This window comes from Coregonus clupeaformis, chromosome 30 (genome assembly GCF_020615455.1).
Source record: "Coregonus clupeaformis isolate EN_2021a chromosome 30, ASM2061545v1, whole genome shotgun sequence".
In the NCBI taxonomy this organism is placed as follows: Eukaryota; Metazoa; Chordata; class Actinopteri; order Salmoniformes; family Salmonidae; genus Coregonus; species Coregonus clupeaformis.
Genome location: NC_059221.1, coordinates 10,309,095 through 10,324,414, shown reverse-complemented (window position 1 = coordinate 10,324,414; position 15,320 = coordinate 10,309,095). Strand labels below are relative to the sequence as shown.

At 46.6% G+C, this 15,320-nt stretch overlaps 1 protein-coding gene across 1 annotated transcript in view; it reads left to right on the top strand.

The window, feature by feature from the left end:
* LOC121545932 (ski oncogene) overlaps nucleotides 1–15,320 on the top strand; it is an 82,384-nt gene that overhangs the window by 57,126 nt on the left and 9,938 nt on the right. The window lies entirely within an intron of this gene.

Below are 15,320 nucleotides of genomic sequence, written 5' to 3'. Positions count from 1 at the left end.
AGGTGTATATATACTGAGATCATGTGACACTTAGATTGCACACAGGTGGACTTTATTTAACTAATAATGTGACTTCTGAAGGTAATTGGTTGCACCAGATCTTATTTAGGGGCTTCATAGCAAAGGGGGTGAATACATATGCACGCACCACTTTTCCGTTATTTATTTTTTAGAATTTCACTTCACCAATTTGGACTATTTTGTGTATGTCCATTACAGGTTGTAATGCAACAAAATAGGAAAAACGCCAAGGGGAAGAATACTTTTGCAAGGCAACTTTACATACAGGAGCCAAGTACAATGTGCCATTTGCTACAATACAAATCTCTGATTGTAATTTAAGTGGATGGACATGATATCCGAATGATCTCCGAAAACATGCGTCACCATGTCAATGTTTTCCCCACAAAGGCCCTGTAATTTTTCTACAACCTTTTCTGATGTCAAATTCTTTGCATCTCCCCCTCGTTCTCCTGCACAATCATACATTGCTGTCACTATGGAATTCAACACAGCATGCTCCGTTCATTTTATCCAGACTTAGCCTTCCCGTCCCCCTTCCTTGTTTTGGCCCTCTCCATATAATGGAGGCCTCCCCTTCAGTCCTACTATGTATAAGAGCTTGTTTCTCCTGCGCCAATGATGATGTACTCAGCGTGGTCCATCTATTGACCTGCATGTCTGCGAGCTCATTTCCGTAGCCACGAGCAGCCCACTTAATGCCCAACTACAACAAACACGGCCATCAGTGAACACAGCACACCTTTTGTACGCTCCACAGGAGTGGCTGTGTCTCAAGAAGTCTGGGTGTCCAAAAGCGGCGTTGGGAGTCGCGCTCGCTCGCCGCAATACGTCAACCGCCACGGCTGACTTGAATCGGTTTGTAAAATGGCTGACCTACCTTGCCCCGTAGGAAGGAAGAAGAGGAAAGGAAAGGAAAAGAGAGTGACCCCTTCTCTCTTCTATGATAAATGTGTTCTCTGGCATGTAGAGATCTGAAAAACTTGCTGTCTCAGATGGCTCAGGGCTTATGCAATTGTGTGTGTGAGGACTGTGAAGCATTGCTTCCCCCCACCTCGACCCACACACACACGTGTTTTCGATGTTTTCTTTCAGGATTAACATGTCTAAGGCCCTAACCTTAGGTACGCCCGGCGGGAAATCGCGAACGAGACCCGTTTGTCGTATCACACATTCCCCGGTTTTTAATCAAGAGGATTGAGCAGACAGCTCGGCTGGGGGATTTAGCACTTATCCCCCCCTTCCTCCCTCCCTCCCTAGCTGACCTTCCTCCCTCCCGCTCTAGCTGACCTTCCTCCCCCCCTCTCTAGCTGACCTTCCCCCTCCCTCTCTAGCTGCCATTCCTCCCTCCCTATCTAGCCGACCTTCCTCCCTCCCTCTCTAGCTGCCATTCCTCCCTCCCTATCTAGCCGACCTTCCTCCCTCCCTCTCTAGCTGACGTTCCCCCCTCCCTATCTAGCCGACCTTCCTCCCTCCCTCTCTAGCTGACGTTCCCCCCTCCCTATCTAGCCGACCTTCCTCCCCCCTCTCTAGCTGACCTTCCCCCTCCCTCTCTAGCTGACGTTCCCCCCTCCCTATCTAGCCGACCTTCCTCCCCCCCTCTCTAGCTGACCTTCCCCCTCCCTCTCTAGCTGCCATTCCTCCCTCCCTATCTAGCCGACCTTCCTCCCTCCCTCTCTAGCTGACCTTCCTCCCTCCCTCTCTAGCTGACCTTCCTCCCTACATTGGTCTCAATCCCTAAAGAGCCTAATCCCGCCCCCGGTTTTATCTCAACATCCGCCAGAATGAACAAGAAAAACTGTAGGGAAAACGGGAGCCTGGGACTTTGGTGACCCATAAAAGCTCTATTCTGAAAAGAGTCCTAAATTAGAATTTAAAAAGATGAAAAGGACGGGGGGCGCCCAGTTGAGATGGAGCCCCTTAATCGGAGTGTGTCTCCGGGTTGCTATGGAGAAGGAGGTAGAGAGAGGATTGGTAGGATTTTCTTATGGAAATGAGGGCCGGCGCTGACATAGCTCCGGAAATCTGAGTCAGTCCAACACACAGATGCACGCACGCACGCACACACACACACACACACACACACACACACACACACACACACACACACACACACACACACACACACACACACACACACACACACACACACACACACACACACACACACACACACACACACACACACACACACACACACACACACAAACAGACATACACACACACACGGCAGACAATGCCAGGTGGCGATAATTTGATTTCTCCAGCTCAGACTACAGCAGATGCAGGCAGAGGGGAGAAAGGATTTCTGCTCTTTGACCTGCACTCTACTCAATACGGGCTAGCCTCCCAGTCTGTCTAGTGTCACACACTCTGGAATGGCATCACAGTGACAGCAGTTGAACAGTTAGTAAACAACTACCATTTACATGGTATACTTTAGCACAGTTTTTCCCAACCCTGGTCCTCGAGTACTCCCAACAGTACACAGTTTTGTTGTAGCCCTCGACAAACACACCTCATTCAACTCATTGAGGGCTTGATGATTAGTTGACAAGTTGAATCAGGTGTGCTTGTCCAGGGTTACAATAAAAACGTGTACTGTTGGGGGAACTCGAGGACCAGGGTTGGGAAACACTGCTTTAGCTCATTGGCCCCTACATACACACACTCACGTTCACATAAACAAACTACTTATACACACACACACACCCATACATTTTAAATAAACACACTAATTTCTCCAGCTTCCTTGTGCACCTTGATATCGACATGAATAGTCCCCTTATACATGCCGTGGATCGGTCTCGAGTGCTACTTCGATGTGGAGTACGATTACTTGAGAACCCTAGAATACTCACACTTCATTCTATTCACACCTTTTACCATTTTCATACCTTTCATTATCCCCAGTGTCTCGAATGCCGTTGACTCCTATTCATACAGCACAATATCCACCTCTTTCATCAACAGACCACTCCATCTGTAAGTGATTAATTCAAGGTCCTCTTTCTCCACGTCGATATCCATATAGGAGCTAATAGAAACAATCAAGCTACTTTAGTCCAAGTTTAGTCAGCCACTATGGGCACAAGATCCCAAATTCATACCAGCATACCACTTGCATTGAAGCAAAGGATTACATTCCAAGTGGTATGCCAGTATGAATATTGAAACGTAGCTCAGGTGATGGGCTATATGGACAGGCAGCCATAGTGGGTGTAGAAAGAGAGAACAATCCAGATCCTACATTTCAGAACTACTTCTGTTCTATTACGTCTATTTCTATAATGGCCACCACCCTCTAGTATGAGTCGACGTCTCCTCTTCCTGGTTCTGTGTGTGGCGGCTCCCCCCTTCGGTAGATTTCCGCGAGAGAGAGGGAGAAAGGAGAAAGCGGCAAAGCGGCTTTGGGTGCGGGCGATCGAGGTTAAGATTGTAATTGGTCGTCTGTCCTCATCCCTGGTATTGGCGGGCTCCAGGGAAGAGCTTTAGCCTTAAAGACAGGGGAGAGGGGGTTGTGACATCTAGCCTGAGCTGCCTCACGACTAGCCTGACTAAATTCCCAACCCTCCCTCTGTGTTGGCAGCAGGCGCAACAAATCATCATGGCTGGGCCTTAGTGGACCACACAGACACACACACACACACAGACACAGACACAGACACAGACACAGACACAGACACAGACACAGACACAGACACACACAGACAGACAGGCAGGCAGGCAGGCAGGCAGGCAGGCAGGCAGGCAGGCAGGCAGGCAGGCAGGCAGGCAGGCAGGCAGGCAGGCAGGCAGGCAGGCAGGCAGGCAGGCAGGCAGGCAGGCAGGCAGGCAGGCAGGCAGGCAGGCAGGCAGGCAGGCAGGCAGGCAGGCAGGCAGGCAGGCAGGCAGGCAGGCACGCACGCACGCACGCACACACACATAGAGAAAGGCAGCTTGCTGCTCAGCTATTGTCAATGCAGCTCTGTTCAATAATTTAAAGCAGTTACAACAAGGTTAGCAACAGATAGGCACAGTGCATGGGAAAAGTCCTGTGGCTGGGCATGCATCCCTCCTTCCTCCCATCCCATTGCGATCACTGATCTAACGTGATAACTTCAAGGTACAAAACCTGTCTTTAAACCTATCCCTATTCTGTCAGATCAGTGAAATCCTCAAAGAAGGAGGATTACGGAGAAATGCCTGTTTTCAAGTATTGAGAGGGGGCCTAACGTTATATATGTGAGTGCTGGGCACCCTGTGGTGTGTTTTGTTTGGGTTGTCTATAGAAGTGCAGTTGGGAACAGTTGGGAGTTTGTTTTAGGTGCTCAGATCTGTGATTTATTGTTATGGGGTAAGGCTTGTGTCCACAACTTAACCCCACACTGCAGCTCTTTGAAGAGGGCGTGTTTGCTTTTTTTTGTGTGAGAGAGCTTGTGACTGTGTGCGTGTGTGTGTGCGCGTGTGTGTAATTCGGTATGGGTGTGTAAACATACCTGTGTGTGTGTGTGTGTGTATGTGTGTGTAGCAGTACGAGCTTGCACAGTGCTCTCTGGTGATTGTCTGTGTGTGGTAGGTTAGGGTGTCACATGTCGAGGCATGTGCAGCAGTAGCCTGAGCAGCCGAAAATACTGTACCTGCTGGTGTTCCACTGCCCCGTAAGTAATACTTGGAAATCAAACTGCTGGTGTGTGTGTGCCCTCTGTGCCAGCTGGCTCGAGCATGCAATGCCCACACACTCCTCGCTGCTATTTATGTATTCACTCAGCCATGCCGCTTAACCCTTTCACAAACAACCTCAACCGGGGGTGCGCCGTCCCCCATACACACCCGCAAAACACACAACGTGCCCCTCGCCTCGTTACCCACAATCCACATCAGCTCCTGTGAAAACGGGCCCAGGTTTTCCTCAGTGGATTCCTCTCCTTCGTCTGTCTCTCCTCCTCTCAGCCTTTCCCTAACCAGAGCAAACCTTTACGAGGCTGTAAAGGCTCTAATTTTTGTTCTGTTCTGCCATTCCCACTCAGAATATTCCATATGAAGTGGAGGCCTTCTGACGCCAAAGAAACTATCTGGAGTGGACTGTAAAGCCCTGTCATAACCCACGGCAATGAAGCCCCACCTAAATTGGCCGGCATGCCTTTGGGAAATGTTGTTGTTTCTTCTCTCTAGGCTAGCTATTGCCTCAGCAGCACCCAATGACTATGAGCAGTACGGCACTGTGTTATGGTAGGAAGACAGGGCCACATGACCATGTTTGATTATTCATAAGTTGTGTTCTGTTACTTGATGGTCAGTCATGTTATCATTAAGATGGGGAGTACAATTATTCTCTCCACACACACACACACACACACACACACACGCAGATCGATAAAACTGTCCATTAGTGTGTGGGCAGGGATTAGAAAAACTTTTAAAATATAGTCAATTGAATTATCTTGCTTTTAGATGGCTATAAAACATTACTTATTTGGATAGTAAGGCAGACATTGGATTATTTTCTAGCACTATGTGCCTATCTGAAAATGGCCACTTTGCTCTTTGGCCCATCTTACTTGGCCAGGGGCCAAAGAAGTCAAAAGCAACAAATATTTAGTTGAGTCTTCCAATACTCTACTTAATCACCCACTACCCACTGGTGTTGAGACACATAAGTTGACAAAGCTGGCTTTGAAGCCTTCACACAAAGGCTACATAATGCTACATAAGTCAGACATCATTCCATGCTTCATAGCATGGCATGTTCATAAGCCAGTTTATGGCGAGTTCAAATCAAATCAAATTTTATTTGTCACATACACGTGTTTAGCAGATGTTATAGCGGGTGTATCGAAATGCTTATGCTTCTAGCTCCGACAGTGCAGTAATATCTAACAATTTCACAACATATACCCAAAACACACAAAACTGGTAAGGAATGGGATTTAAGAATATATACATACAGTGAGGGAAAAAAGTATTTCATCCCCTGCTGATTTTGTACGTTTGCCCACTGACAAAGACATGATCAATCTATAATTTTAATGGTAGGTTTATTTGAATAGGGAGAGACAGAATAACAACAAAAAAATCCAGAAAAACGCATGTCAAAAATTGTATAAATTGATTTGCATTTTAATGAGGGAAATAAGTATTTGACCCCCTCTCAATCAGAAAGATTTCTGGCTCCCAGGTGTCTTTTATACAGGTAATGAGCTGAGATTAGGAGCACACTCTTAAAGGGAGTGCTCCTAATCTCAGTTTGTTACCTGTATAAAAGACACCTGTCCACAGAAGCAATCAATCAATCAGATTCCAAACTCTCCACCATGGCCAAGACCAAAGAGCTCTCCAGGGATGTCAGGGACAAGATTGTAGACCTACACAAGGCTGGAATGGGCTACAAGACCATCGCCAAGCAGTTTGGTGAGAAGGTGACAACAGTTGGTGCGATTATTCGCAAATGGAAGAAACACGAAAGACCTGTCAATCTCCCTCGGCCTGGGGCTCCATGCAAGATCTCACCTCGTGCAAGATCTCCATGCAAAATCTTACCTCGTGGAGTTGCAATGATCATGAGAACAGTGAGGAATCAGCCCAGAACTACACGGGAGGATCATGTCAATGATCTCAAGGCAGCTGGGACCATAGTCACCAAGAAAACAATTGGTAACATACTACGCCGTGAAGGACTGAAATCCTGCAGCGCCCGCAAGGTCCCCCTGCTCAAGAAAGCACATATACAGGCCCGTCTGAAGTTTGCCAATGAACATCTGAATGATTCAGAGAACTGGATGAAAGTGTTGTGGTCAGATGAGACCAAAATAGAGCTCTTTGGCATCAACTCAACTTGCCGTGTTTGGAGGAGGAGGAATGCTGCCTATGACCCCAAGAACACCTGGTGGCCAACTACAAGAAACGTCTGACCTCTGTGATTGCCAACAAGGGTTTAGCCACCAAGTACTAAGTCATGTTTTGCAGAGGGGTCAAATACTTATTTCCCTCATTAAAATGCAAATCAATTTATAACATTTTTGTCATGCATTTTTCTGGATTGTATTGTTGTTATTCTGTCTCTCACTGTTCAAATAAACCTACCATTAAAATTATAGACTGATCATGTCTTTGTCAGTGGGCAAACATACAAAATCAGCAGGGGATCAAATACTTTTTTTCCCTCACTGTATATGGACAAGCAATGACAGAGCGGCATGGACTAAGATACAGTAGAATATTGTAGAATAGAATGCAGTATATACATATGAGATGAGTAGTGCAAGATATGTAAACATAATTAAAGTGACTAGTGTTCCATTTCTTAAAGTGGCCAGTGATGTCAATAGGCAGCAGCAGCCTCTAATGTGCTAGTGATGGCTATTTAACAGTCTGATGGCCTTGAGATAGAAGCTGTTTTTCATTCTCTCTGTCCCAGCTTTGATGCACATGTACTGACCTCGCCTTCTGGATGATAGCAGGGTGAACAGGCAGTGGCTCGGGTGGTTGATGTCCTTGATGATCTTTTTGGCCTTCCTGTGACATCGGGTGTTGTATGTGTCTTGGAGGGTGGGTAGTTTGCCCCCGGTAATGCGTTCGGCAGACCGCACCACCCTCTGGAGAGCCCTGCGGTTGTGGGCGGTGCAGTTGCCGTACCAGGCGGTGATACAGCCCGACAGGATGCTCTCAATTGTGCATCTGTAAAAGTTTGTGAGGGTTTTAGGTGCTAAGCCGAATTTCTTCAGCCTCCTGAGGTTGAAGAGGCTTTGTTGCGCCTTCTTCACCACACTGTCTGCGTGGGTGGACCATTTCAGTTTGTCGGTGATGTGTACGCCAAGGAACTTGAAGCTTTCCACCTTCTCCACTGCGGTCCCATCGATGTGGATAGGGGAGTGCACCCTCTGCTGATTCCTGAAGTCCACGATCATCTCCTTTGTTTTGTTGATGTTGAGTGAGAGGTTATTTTCCTGGCACCACACTACCAGAGCCCTCACCTCCTCCCTGTAGGCGGTCTCGTCATTGTTGGTAATCAAGCCTACTACTGTTGTGTCGTCTGCAAACTTGATGATTGAGTTGGAGGCGTGCTTGGCCACGCAGTCATGGGTGAACAGGGAGTACAGGAGGGGGCTGAGCACGCACCCTTGTGGGGCCCCAGTGTTGAAGTTCAGCGAAGTGGAGATGTTGTTTCCTACCTTCACCACCTGGGGGCGGCCCGTCAGGAAGTCCAGGACCCAGTTGCACAGGGCAGGGTTCAGACCCAGGGCCTCAAGCTTAATGATGAGCTTGGAGGGTACTATGGTGTTGAATGCAGAGCTATAGTCAATGAACAGCATTCTTACATAGGTATTCCTCTTGTCCAGATGGGATAGGGCAGTGTGCAGTGTGATGGCGATTGCATCGTATGTGGATCTATTGGGGCGGTAAGCAAATTGAAGTGGGTCTAGGGTGACAGGTAAGGTAGAGGTGATATGATCCTTGACTAGTCTCTCAAAGCACTTCATGATGACAGAGGTGAGTGCTACAGGGCGATAGTCTTGGGTACAGGAACAATGGTGGCCATCTTGAAGCATGTGGGAAAAACAGACTGGGAAAGGGAGAGATTGAATATGTCCATAAACACACCAGCCAGCTGGTCTGCGCATGCTCTGAGGACGCGGCTAGGGATGCCGTCTGGCCTGCAGCCTTGTGGGGGTTAACTTGCTTAAATGTCTTAAATCACGTCGGCCATGGAGAAGGATAGGCCACAGTCCTTGGTAGTGGGCCTCGTCAGTGGCACTGTGTTATCCTCAAAGCGGGCGAAGAAGGTGTTTAGTTTGTCTGGAAGCGAGACGTCGGTGTTGGCAACGTGGCTGGTTTTCTTTTTGTAGTCCATGATTGTCTGTAGTCCCTGCCACATACGTCTCGTGTCTGAGCCATTGAATTGCGACTCCACTTTGTCTCTATACTGATTTTTTGCCAGTTGAATTGCCTTGCGGAGTGAGTAGCTACACTGTTTGTATTCTGCCATATTCCCAGTCACCTTGCCATGGTTGAATGCGGTGGTTCGCGCTTTTAGATTTGCGCGAATGCTGCCATCTATCCACGGTTTCTGGTTAGGGTAGGTTTTAATAGTCACAGTAGGCACAACATCACCTATACACTTCCTGATAAACTCAGTCACTGTTTCAGTGTATTCGTCTAAATTATTTTCGGAAGCTACCCGGAACATATCCCAGTCCGCGTGATCAAAACAATCTTGAAGCGTGGATTCCGATTGGTCAGACCAGCGTTGAATAGTCCTTAGCACGGGTACTTCCTGTTTGAGTTTTTGCCTATAGGAAGGGAGAAGCAAAATGGAGTCATGGTCAGATTTGCCGAAAGGAGGGCGGGGTATAACCATCCCGGAAGTTTGAATAGCAATGGTCGAGGATTTTAGCAGCGCGAGTACAACAGTCGATATGTTGATAGAACTTCGGCAGCCTAGTCCTCAAATTTGCTTTGTTAAAATCCCCGGCTACAATAAATGCAGCCTCAGGATATGTGGTTTCCAGTTTGCATAAAGTCCAGTGAAGTTCTTTGAGGGCCGTCGTGGTATCGGCTTGAGGGGGGATATACACGGCCGTGACTATAACCGAAGAAAATTCTCTTGGGAGATAATACGGTCTGCATTTGATTGTAAGATATTCTAGGTCGGGTGAACAGAAGGACTCGAGTTCCTGTATGTTACTACAATTACACCATGAGTCGTTAATCATGAAACACACATCTCCGCCCTTCTGCTTCCCGGAGAGATATTTATTCCTGTCTGCGCGATGAACTGAGTTGGTGTAGGGTTATAACACGTCATGTCACAATGTGGACATGTTGTTGTGTATAGCTATGCACAGCCATCCAATGTGTCGTGTTAGCATTTGGCTAGCATTTGATCCCTCCACAATCAGCTAGCTAGCTTCATCTAGCAGACAGACCGGCTCATGTTTTGCCTTGGCGGGGGGGATATGGATGGAGGATGGAAAAGTCCAGCTGTATTTGCTTACCATGGCCACCCCCCATGCTTGAACCCTTCCTCCAGTGCGGGCCGATCCCTCTCTGGCTTAGGGGAACCGGTCTCGCACTATTCCAACAGAAACTGTCTCTCTCTCTCTCTCTCTCTCTCTCTCTCTCTCTCTCTCTCTCTCTCTCTCTCTCTCTCTCTCTCTCTCTCTCTCTCTCTCTCTCTCTCTCTCTCTCTCTCTCTCTCTCTCTCTCTCTCTCTCTCTCTCTCTCTCTCTCTCTCTCTCTCTCTCTCTCTCTCTCTCTCTCTGACCTGGTTTAGACTAGTCTGAAGCACTGGCGCCAGGCCTGTGTGTGTGTGTGTGTAAATTTCCAGTGTTTCCAGATTTCTATGAAATTTTACGTACAATTAATTACAATATGAGTGAAATAGTTTTCCTTCCAAAAAAGGGTAATAAAGTTAAAAAGCAGCTTTTCTGTGTTGGAATGATGTGGGCGTACCCCAACAACAGAGTGGTGAGGGCGTATACTGGTCATTAAAAATATTAGTGCAAGTAGACTGCTGAGTGGACAGCTCATCCTCCTTAGGTGGATGACATCAACCCTCTATGAGGAAATGGCAAGCATTTTTTAAACGGCCCGTTTGAGATACATTTTTGAGTTGTTTTTTACGTTTTTTTCTCCAATGTATGCTTTGGCCACAAATATGAGTATAGGATGAGTCAACACAGTTTTGGTTATAGGTATTGGTTGAAGCTCAGGGTTAAATAAAAATCGCCCTATCATTATATATAAGCCAATATGACACTAATCTCGATGAAAATGTGCAAATCAACACACTCCCCGCCTCTCGTCATGAGCCGTCTGTCCATTACCGAAAATCCACATACCTGATTTTTTAACAGGGTGGTTAGCAATTGAGTTTTAAGAGTATTTCTTGCGCCTACCTAACTCAAATTCTTGACGTCGGATTAAAACGAGACTATAGCGTCCATAAAGTGACCATTGAACTTTAAAAAATGCTGGTTTGATTAAGTTTGTAGGTGCAACAGTTTATATTCAATTTATAATTTATCGGTCGCACGTGCACATTTCATCCTAGCTAACGTTAGCTTTCTTGTACAAAGTTCAGCAGCTAGCCGCTGTATCTAGCTAACACCAGTCAGCTGAAAGTTAGCTAGCTAACGAACAGGCAAGTAAAGGTAGCTGAATGTGGTTTTGTTTTGATTAGCTAGGTAGCTAGCTAGCTAATGTAACGTTATACCAGTCAAATGAGAGCTAACGTTGGCTAGGTAGCTAACCAACAAGAGAGGAAAGTACGTTTTTTTTTGCCAAGTAAGGTTTTTCACATAAGGCTGAAGTCATCATTTTATTATTATTAAATTATATGCCATTTAGCAGATGCTTTTATCCAAAGCGACTTACTGTCATGCGTGCATACATTTTTGTGTATGGGTGGTCCTGGGGATCGAACACACTACCCCGGCGTTACAAGCGCCGTGCTCTACCAGCTGAGCTACAGTAAATTGATGATCTAGACGCTTGCATGTAATCGAAGCACAAAGAAATATGCATTATTTAGGTATGAGTTAACAGAATATGAACTTTTGCAAGTGAGATTTTCACTGGACAGTTACTTTCAGGCAGGATGGGAGGCCTGTGGATCAAGGAAAGTCATTAGCTGCTCTCTCACCCTCGCCCACTCTCTCTCATTCTCCCTCTCTCTCTCTTGCTTCTCTCTCATGCTGCCATGCACACAGTGTATATTTGTAAGGGAGAGTTGCTGCAGTCTGCTTAAATATGATCCCTCGCCATGCAGTGGTGATCTTGCCTCTTTTTCTTTTACTTCAGTCTTCCCTCCTCCCCTTTCGCTCCCTCCCTCTCTCCATCTCCATCTGCCCAGACTCTTTCTCTCTCCTCCTCCCCTTCTCTCTCTCTGATGTGGGTGTGTGAGACTCCTGTACCCTTGGGACCTGGGCCTAATTTAGCTGCGGCTAGCCTTGTTGTGGTGGCCCTAGCCTAGCCTCTAGCCTAGCCTAGTGTAGCCGAGCACAACCACGTAGGAGGGTCTGTTATGTCTGGCCCTATGGACTCTTCCTGGAAGTGGAAACCTCAGTCGAGGAGGAACAACACCAGACCACATTCTGTTCTGGGAAAGCCCAAAGTGCATCAGCCGTATCAAAAACAAAGACAACTATGTTCTATAATCTGTATTTTCTCAAAGCTATCAACATTGTCCCTCCAAAAGGACGTGGAGACTGAGAGAATGCTATCAGGAGCAAAGTCTTAACTTTGGACTAACATGATATTTCTATATTTCTTAATTCCATTCTTTTACTTTTACATTTGTTTGTATTGTTGTGTATTGTTAGATATTACTGCACTGCTGGAGCTAGGAACACAAGCATTTCGCTACACCCGCAATAACATCTGCTAAATATGTGTATGCGACCAATCAAATTTGATTTGATCTGATAAGGGATGGCAAGGACCGTTGGAGGTTGGAGTTGGAGGTTGAAGGTTAAGTTGTGGAATTGGGCTGTTTTTGTTCTCGTAGTAGAGAGACATGAAAAGAGATGGGGTTGATAGATGATGGTGTTTGTGTGTATGTAAAGGTGGTACAGATGCTGGCCCCTCTCTCGCTACAGAAGTCAGCTACCTGAACATCTGCCTCTCGTCTCACCCCTTGCTGCTACTACCACACACACACACACACACACACACACACACACACACACACACACACACACACACACACACACACACACACACACACACACACACACAGGTGTCAGTAAACTATGGCTGTGTATTTTGAACACGACTGCCTTAGAACAGGGATGTTCAATCAACAACTGAATACACCCTCTCTATACAGCAGCCCAACTAGAAGGACTAAACATACTCACTTAACTGCTGAGCACAGAGAAAGTGTTCCTCGGTATATCAAAGTGAATACTAAATGAGGTACTTTCAAGTTTAGTCAGCAAAGCGAAGCAAAGTAGAATCTCCAAAATGCACATATCCAGTTGCACTGTACTTAGATATTTAAATAATTATAGTATAGAGTTGACACTTAAGAGGAATTCAGCCTAGTCTGCAGTATTGAGATTGTGTTGCAGTAACTCAAAAACCTGTTTATAGTTATTTACCTCACGGAATACAAGACACAGGTGGGTGTGTGTGTGTGTGTGTTTTAATCACATTTTCAGGAAAATGTGTTGTCTGACACCTGTTTGTTTGCCAGCAGATGTAGACTTTAAGTTTCTGCGGTTAGGGCTCAGTGAGACATCTCTTGCTTCATGTCCTTCTGCGAGCTAGCAGTGAACACTAGACTAGGCGCTAGGCTAATTTACAGGAAGGTCCTCCCTTCCTGCAGTCACAGTGTGGCCCCTCCAGCAAGGAGGTCAAAGACATGTCACAAGCAGGGTGGGGCTCGATAGTTAGAGGCAGAGAGAAAAAAGGTTGTTTGCTCTTTCATTTCCCATTAGTCTGAGAGGATGTTAGCTTTGCACTAGCTAACACAACCTATTTGGTGCCACACACATAACCTAGCGCCACGGGCCATTCTTCTCTCTCTGACACAACCATGACACTGACACTGTTGACACGTTTTCACACTCAGGCCGCAAACTCCTGTTTGGCCCGACGACCTCAGGCCAAACAGGAAGTGACCTCATTCATGTGGTCAATGTCACGGTCAGGGTTTGCCTAGACAACCCAGAAGTAGTATAGTTGAAACCTAACCAGAATATGACGAGAGTATGATGTTGAGCCGCAATGTCCGAGAGTTGCGGCAATTTTGTTTCATTTTGAGCTTGAGATTGACCTTTGGTTCCTCATCTGCTCTAGTGTTAGCCTCAGCGCTAGCTAGCCATAGCATGAGTGTTTGACTGTGCTGAGCTGGACACTACACTGGTGTACCACACGGTGATAGCTAGCAGACAGAGGAACTTGAAGAGTTTCACACAGGGCACATAGACCTTGACTGAACGTGACAGAGTGTGACGTGTCCCACCCACATGAGCAGACACACACATGAGCACAGACAGACACACTGGCAGACACGCATGCCACACACACATCCGGAGGCCTCCATCCAGCCCTCATGAGAAAAGGCTTTGTCACTCTCTCAACCCTGGGTTATTCCTAGGCAGTGAGGGTGCAGATACTATGACTCCACCGAGGTGTGAGATTTCAAAAGCAGGTATTTTTTTTGAGCCGCGGCGCTCGTCTGGGCATGTCTCTCACACAACTTGGCTAATCAAAGGCCTTATATTCGAGTGTGACATCCTGTCTATCCACACCGGATCATAAAGACAAGCCTCGCCCCTCCCTTTCCTCCACACCTCTCTCTCTCTCTCTCTCTCTCTCTCTCTCTCTCTCTCTCTCTCTCTCTCTCTCTCTCTCTCTCTCTCTCTCTCTCTCTCCCCTCTCTCTCTCTCTCCCCTCTCTCTCTCTCTCTCTCTCTATTGCTCTCTCCCCTCTCTCTTGCTCTTTCTCTCTCTCTGAAGATATATAATAATCGGTGGTATTGGCGAGCCTGTTGCAATGCAGTGGCTTATCAGCAAAGGGCTGTTGGCTTTCTAATAAAAGTAGATGTGTGCCACCTTGTGTAGGACACACCACACACGCACACACCGACACACACACAGTTAGTGTTTGGGTGTGTGTGAGACAATACATTGGGAGACAGCAGTGTCACGTTTCACCTCTGCCCGTCCTTCAGATTTCACGTCCTCCCACAAAGCACTGCTCCCAGCATTTCCTGTTTGGGCTGGAAGACCTTGGCAGGCATCCAGATGTACACACACACACACACACACACACACACATGGGCAGAGCCCTTGTTAGGTGGTCAGGTAGACGGAAGCAAGACATCTGCTCCTCTCAGAGACACAGGCCACGTCCCAATATTCCAAAGTGTATTTTCTGCCTATGTCCTAGTTCCTATTTTGTAGTGACAGGCTATTGTCTGTATGTGGCCAAACATCACATGTGTGACCCGCAGCCTATAACGAATGCTAGACTGGAGGGAAAAACCACACAGCGTCAGTCTGACCTATATCGAACGCACATGACCGTTAAAGACCGTGTTTCATGTTCCCAGAGAAATTGGGCTCTCTGACGTAATTCTTGTGTATAACAATATATTACAATCAGCAATTGTGACATAAGGTTTGTGTTATGATGCTAACGATGAGGGATTGGAATTATATAACTATTATACATTTATGTATCACTTCCAGATGCTCTGTTGTCATTCACAAAAAACATGTGTATTTCCTTTTATAGTAAGATAGTAGCAAAGGATACATGACATTACATTTATTGGTCGGCTCGAGAGATTGAGAGAATGAGAAAAAGAA